Below are 7,833 nucleotides of genomic sequence, written 5' to 3' on the forward strand. Positions count from 1 at the left end.
ATAGCCAAACATGGTCAGTGGGTCAAAAACAGAGTTTAAATCTGAGGCAGATTTAAACCTCAGCACATAAGACATATGTGTCAAGTGTGGGATGAAATTATTTGTTTAACTACAACACCTCAGAAACAGCATAAAGGTAGTTCAATTTATTAAGCTTATAAGGTTGATATCTCAGAACCTTGGAAATCATCTATTGTCCCACGCTGTATAGACCTGTACAAAGACCACTGCACAAAGAAATGCAGTATCTACTTTTACTCCCTTTTAGCCCCAACAGTTGGCTCAACTACAGAGATTGTATTAATGTTATGAAAAGGTCTTGGTATATATGAAAATAAAACAATAAACATGTATTTATTTTTCATATAATTAAATACTAACAACTTAAGAGAACATTCATGACCTCGTAAGGGGTCTGAAACACCAAGATGAACAGTGAGGTATACCGTAAGTGACCTGTATATCCTTTACAGTGTTTTTGAGAGATGTTTGGATTCTTGTCTCAGATACGCTGATTATTCCTCAGAATAGCAACGTACCAATTTTTTTTCTACTGCCCTCCTACACAATCTTTATAAAGAAATGTAGTCTCAGAGGCCTTTTAGGAAATTACTATTTTTGCTTTGTTTAGTTGTACTGTATAATAAAAGGTTCCCCAATCAGAACTGGAGACTGTACACATGATCAAAATACATTAGAAGATGTGGGGAAGTCCTTGAAGAGCTTTCCCTATAATGCCCTGTAGTCTGATACAGACTGGCATTAACTGTGGTACCAATAAGCTACCTAAAAGTAATTTGGATCTTTACAAATGAAATTACAGAGACAAAAGATATACATCTTATACTGAGTTTAAAGAAAAAATAGCTAAGAACAGACAAATAAAAATGTCCCAGTACAGTGCATGAAAAAAAGAAAAAAGGAATTGGCTACAAATAAAAGTCATAACACTTCTTCAGAAGTGTTTTGGTCTAAAACTGTGATGGATTAACTGAACGGTTGCTTTAAAATTATACCATTGTCATAAGAGGCATCTCAAACTTAGAGATGTTTAGAAGAAAGCATATAGACAATGAGATCTATGCATATGTCTTGTGGAATTTCCCCTGATTAAGGCTCCATGGCTAAAGAGGAAGACTGTAATACAAGGAATCCATTACCAGTCACTTAGTCAAAATAGTGACAGTGTCAGTTAGCAAAATGTTAAGGAAAATGAGTCTGTGAAGGTAAAATGCAGAATGATATTGGGCGACTCAGTTGGCTTGAATTAGCGTCCTACTTTAGGATGGATTATTTGCCTTTTGAAGGGGCCTATCCATGCTCTAAATATCTTTATGGTAGAATGATAAAATTTAATATTGATAAATGAAAAGTAATGCACATGAAAACAAGAACAAAAAAACCAAACAGAACGTACCAGTTCAGTGCTCGGCTGGTGTAGTAAAGCCAATAGAATGTTAAGATTGATGAGAAGAGGTTTAATAGAGAAAGAGGAAAATATTGAATGATACTATACATCAGGGATGTGCCTATGTTTGAATGCTTCATGTAGTTTTTATCAACTCATCTGAAAGAAGAAATGGTGTAGGACAGAAACGTACATGGAAACATGAGAAGGATTACTAAGTCTGGAACTGCTTTCATATAAGGAAAGACTAAATAAGGTAAGAGTCTCCGGTTTCTTCAGGGTCATCAATAGTGAGGCTATGAGGTGAATAAATAAGGAACAAGTAATCACTGGTCCTTATAACTCAAAAATTAAGGGTGACACAATGAATTATCAAACAGCAAGTTCAATATTAAAAAAATACATTTTTTTTTTAAATAAGTAAATTGTGGAATTTATTTTCACAATGTCACAGTTGCCACAACGATAAAAATTCCATTAACTACAGCACCCAAGAATTTGTCCCACAGACTTTCCATCTTGAAATCTTGCAGATCTTAAAGATCTAGATTTAAGTCTAATATAAAGTGTAAGCATAAAATAATGTGTGTGGATTTTGGAAATGTTCACTACAGCCAGTCCTCCACTGGCATAAGGGAACTCATATCACCAGCATAGTGTAATGAAGAACTGCTGGACATCCACAACCTTCGACCAGAAAGCCACATCTGTTTCTCGTGACTATCACCTTGGTTCACAAGCCAAATATTTGGCTACCATACATATTCCTGTATACGTGCAACCCTGAAAATTTTCTCTTCAAAGTACCTACAATGCAAGAGAAACAATTACATTGTTGTTTCTAGAAATTACAATTATGTTTCTTGATGACAGAATTTAGTTATTTTTAAATGATTATTTGCTTTCAGCAGATGTATGTACAGCAAATGATTGGTTTGAAGGTCAGCATGGAGGTCAGGCAGGCATCCCTGAGCTAACGGCAGTTTCTATCCTAGTGTGGTCTTCCATGCTGTGGTCACTTTTCTTGTTATTCACAGGCAGGAATTGTTTATTTTCTACGAGAAACTAGAAGCCCAATTTACAAGAGTGAGTTATATTTTCTTCCAGAAATGGCTGTATCTTTTGACCTGCGGCCATGAGGAGAAGGCTAGAGAAGGGGTTTGGCTTACTTCTCATCTTAATAGAATATGGAAAAAGGGCTAGCAGAATATTTCAGTTTATAATATACTACTTCATCAAGAACAGCAACCAATTGCTGAATTAAGAAGTCCAAGAAAACAGAAAGCCTGAGAACTTCTAGATAACTTTCAAAATATTTTTCCTAAGATTCCATATTAGTTTATTTATTAACTTAAGAATTCGAAAGTGAGAAGAAGAGTTAAAATAGCTAAATATGTGTTCTAGGTCAAGGAGCTAGTAGTCAGGGAGCTACTGAGCAAGGCATGTTACTACAAAGGAATAGATGTTTTGGATGGGGCAAAGCAATGAAACCTGAGTATAGTAAAATAACTTAGTACATTACTTATACATAGCACTTTTTTATCCTTGATCCCCAGTGATCTCAATGACATCGTTAAACTTATACATGAGTTTAAGTGCTTGGCTGCATATAAATGATAGTATTCATATGCTTAAAGTTGAACAAATGCTTTGATAATAAGAAAGCAGGGGATAAAGCTCAGCACAGATTCACTTTGATCCAGTATTTTCTTGCTACTGTGTCCTTAAAATGTAAAATACCGATCAATAGTTCAGTTCTTTTAAAAAGAGGTGGACCAAGGTGTAGAAATGCAGTGGGAAACAATCCCACACAGACAAAAATAGTGGGTGGACATTTTTATATCTAGCACATTGTTTTATATCTCCACATGAAAGCTGGCCAAAACAAGTTTCCTATGTCTCTATGAAATTCGAATTTAATAAAGAGGATGTATATTTATAGGCTTAAAATGATATTTCTGCATATAAAAATGTAGATTTCAATGGGATTTTCAAGCAAAAACCAAATGAGTTTGGTTTTTTTTTTAAATGAACCCCCCAGTATGAATCTAAATTAAAGGCTTATAATGCAAATAAGGCAATGTATCTCCTTTCACTTTATTTATAAATATTCCTTCAAACAACATTTCAGATCAGACTTGGTCGTTCAGTTATATTTGCAAGACAGAGGATGAATACATGTATGGAGAAAGAAGGAAGATGGAATAGAGAAAGAGAAGTTTTTTGTTTCAAACCTCATTAGTAGTTTGTCCAGAAGAGGAAGGTCACAGCTGAAGCTGCATCCAAGGACAGATTATCGCATGTCATTTTAGCAGTGAATTCAAGCATTTATTTGGAAATTAAGCACGTACCGAGCTTGCTGCTGACTTGTACCTGCAGAGATCAGGAATAGTGTCCTGGTTTTGGCTGGGATAGAGTTAAATTTCTTCCTAGTACTGTGTTTTGGGTTTAGTATGAGAAGAATGTTGACAACACACTGATGTTTTCAGTTGTTGCTAAGTACCCTGCTAGTCAAGGACAGCTTCCATGCTCTACCAAGTGCAGGCGGGAGGGAGCATAGCCGGGACTGCTGGCCCAGCTGGCCAACGGGGTATTCCATACAATGTGACATCATGCTCTGTATATGAATGGTAGGCGTGTTCCAGGAAGTAGCTACTTGGATATCGGTCAGCGCGGGTGGTGAGCAATTGCATTGTGCATCACTCATTTTGTATATTCTATCATTATCATTATTATTTTCCCTTTTCTGTTCTATTAAACTGTCTTTATCTCAACCCATGAGTTTTTCTCACTCTTACCCTTCCGATTCTCTGGGGGAGTGAGCGAGCGGCTGTGTGGTGTTTGGCTGCCTGCCAGGTTAAACCATGACAAATAGTTAAGAATTTTTCTGTTTTCTCACTGAATGACCAAGTTCATCCTCAAGCAAGGGTTCACACATTTCTCCTGCTTTAGATACTTTTCCCTTTATGACTCAGTTAACACCAACTTGACAGCTTGATAAAAGCTGTGGGAGGTAGAAATGTATTTTTGTGCTCTAGTTATACTTTTAAAGGAATAAATATTTAATTACTTGAGTAATGTTTCCTTCTATTGATAATGTCAGGTGAGGTGTCATAGGTGAGTAGCTGCTACCCAATATTAGCTTCTCCCTTTGTGTAAAATTTCAAAGTTCCAGTGTTGTTTGGTAAATCCTGCATAATAATGGACTTGAAAAGAGATGCATCTTTGCAGAATGTGAAATGTTTATACTTACCTGTTTTATCTCAGCTCACTAAAAATTAAATTCAAGGAAGAAAGAGAAATAAAGTAATGTTTCCAAAGCCTCCTATAATATTCAGAGGTGATGACTTTACTAGAAGGATGTATTTGATATACTTTTTTTTTTTCCGAGAAAAATTTCATGCGGAAATTACAAAAAAAAGGTTCTTTGGCCTGCATGTCCAGCAGGTCATATTAAAGTGTCTTAATAGCTCTATCTCCTCACTGAACCATAGATTTGGCTGCTAACAGGAAGATAAATGGAAAAAAAATCCATTTTTAAAAAATCTTAATTTCTCTTAATCTATTCGATGATTTTTCTTTAACTGGGTATCTTTTTATTTATGTGTACTTTGTGTGTGCGTGCATGCACACACAAAAATTCCCAGGATACACAGAGATTTAGATGGCCAAAAATCTGCCAAGTAGCAATCCACTCTCCAGGAAGCAAGTGTTGACTTTATTTAGCTGGAATATCACAAGGATGTCACAAGACCTGCTGTATGGGATGTATTGAGTTTTTAAGATCTCTTAAGATCCCAATGCCTGAATTTTCAAATATATATATCTACGTATATATGTGCATATATATGTGTGTGAGAGATATATATATATATTTATATATTTGGCTATATGGAAGTCAAGCCCGGTTCAGTTAAACCATAGGCTCCTTGTTTTCATTAGCTTGCCAGCAGCGTTACTGCCCAGCATTAGTCAGTGTTACGCAGCCCGGTGTCTGCAACCTGCAGGAGCTAACAGAGACCCTGCTAGTTGTCATATACAATTTTCATTATTAATTAGGCCCTGGTCTACAACTGAGACCATAAGGAAGATCCATTATTTGGGCTATAATTGTGGAATAAATTAAGGTCACTAGACTTTGTCATAGAGCCATGTGAAGCCTACGTGCCTCTTTTAGTTTCATTTGTCCCTTAAGACAGGGTTTTAAATCTGCAGTATGCACAGCTAAGAGCTCAGACAAGCTCAATGGTATTTCAGTGAGCCATTTATTTGCCCTGAGAAAAAAAGCTTCTCCAGTTTACCCTAGTGCCCTGATCTAAGCTGATTTGGGTGCTCACACAATTGCGTATGTTGGGGGACAGGGGGGACATTTATGATCTCTCTTCACTGGCAATGATATCTCAAAAATCACGTATTAGCTGGATGTCACACACTATGGGAGATCCCTTTCACTGGGAGCCGTTTAAACTACAGATTTATGTTTGTGTAGATCGGTGGAAACATTCCTTGCCTGAGGTCGTAAAGTGTGCTACACGTATCTTACACATCAGCCATATTGCACAGTGAATATTAGTCACCATTCCATAGGAAGAAATTTTCGCTTTTCTCAGTGTGTGCATCTTCAAGTGCTTGTATTGCTCATAGAAATCATCTTTATTTTTCTTTTAGATACAACAATGACTTGTCAAATGATTAAGTGGGAAAAAACCCAACATACACCTCAGCACCTATTTCGCATGTGTAGAATATGAAAGAAATATCTATGGGAGGAGGAAGGAGTGATATAAGTTCATAAATCATAGGTACTTTCTTGACTCACAAAACCTGTATTGGGTAAGACCTTGCTGGTTGCCTTCTCTCTTTCTTTACTTCTTTATAGTTTTCTTCCCTTCTTTGACAGATCCATCTCCACCTATTCTTTTTCTTTTACAGGTAAACTTTTATCACTTCAGCATGAAGAAGCTGTATTGCAAGTGTAAATACAAGTGTTATGGACAGGAGAGCTCATCTAAAGGACTGGCACAGTGGAGAGTCTCATGATTGAAGGGGACTTGGAGAACTGTTTCACCTATTAAAATTTTAGGGCTGGTATTTAAGTTTTGCATAATCAAAGCAATATTTTTTCTAATTTCTTTACTTTTAAAAGAGTCATGAATGGGGTTTTATATTCCATATCTGTATGACAGCGTTTGTGTGAAAGCCATTATAGTTTGTACCTTGAAAACTTTTAAATGAGTATCTTTAGGAGGAGGAGAAAAAGCATTTTGCTCCAGCATCTCTGAAAAGACACTCTGGAATGAAGCCTGAAAAAACAAGTCCTGAGACAAAATAGGAAATGGACAGGTATGGTCATCTCAAAGCTGTGTCAGGGTCATGCAAAAAATGCCTATTTCCTTGGAAATGTGAAGAAAAAAGTTAAATAACTTTAAAGAAGTATTTATTTGGATGAAGCTTATTTGATGTTAAATTTTAAAGAGACATATAGGTGTATGGAGGCTTTATAATTTAAAATTTAATAAACCTTAAGGAAGAATGTAGAAAACACAAGGTTTTGATAAATCTTCAGTATCTCTCTCCACCCCTTCTCATTTTCCTAAGGACTTGTCACGGTGGTATCAGCATTCAGATGAGCACATCATGTTTGCCCAGGCTGATGCAATGTTTCCCATCCAACTTTGTGTAAATGCCATGGGTCCACAGAACAGTGTTTGGACAGGTGACAGCATCACTACCGCAAGAGTCGTATGTAGGAGTTTAGAGCTGGGCCAACTTTGTTCAACACAGATATCAACAGCCTTGACTCCTACAGCTGGCATGTGGCCATGCAGGGTCAGGACAAGGTAGGCAGAGGGCTGTAACCCCTGCAGAGACCTGGGCTCTAGCAGGCACAGCATCGTTCAGTCTGTGATCCACAGACAGGGCAAACATGTTTTATTATATATTCAAGAAGAAAATAAAAGTGAAATGAAAAAAAAAGTCTCAAAGGTTTTATATAAATTCTCAGACTAAAAAAGTCCTAAACCACCATGGCTGCTGTCTCCCCTGAATAAGAATTAGATAATGGAGTCTCCCACTTAACCCCCATAACCCAGTTGATGGTAAGAAAAACAAAACTGAATGTCAAGTATTAAACTAAGACTACACAGATACTCACATGTAAACAAGTAATCTGTGTTAATTTGTTAAACATATTTCATCAGTGGAAACAACAACTTCTGCACTGTCATGGGTTGGATTTTCAGACATGCGTTGTTACTCCATCCTACTTTATCACCATTAATTTCCTCAGCTAATTTTTATTTATCTAGTGCAATTTCTAAGAATCTTTAAAAAAAAAAATTGTGGTTTTTTTCCTGTCAAACACAAGTCAATAAAAACAGCCTAAAAAAAAAAAAAAAGAAAAACAAAATAAAACAAAAAAGAAC

This window comes from Fulmarus glacialis, unplaced genomic scaffold, assembly GCF_000690835.1.
Source record: "Fulmarus glacialis isolate BGI_N327 unplaced genomic scaffold, ASM69083v1 scaffold268, whole genome shotgun sequence".
Lineage (NCBI taxonomy): Eukaryota > Metazoa > Chordata > Aves > Procellariiformes > Procellariidae > Fulmarus > Fulmarus glacialis.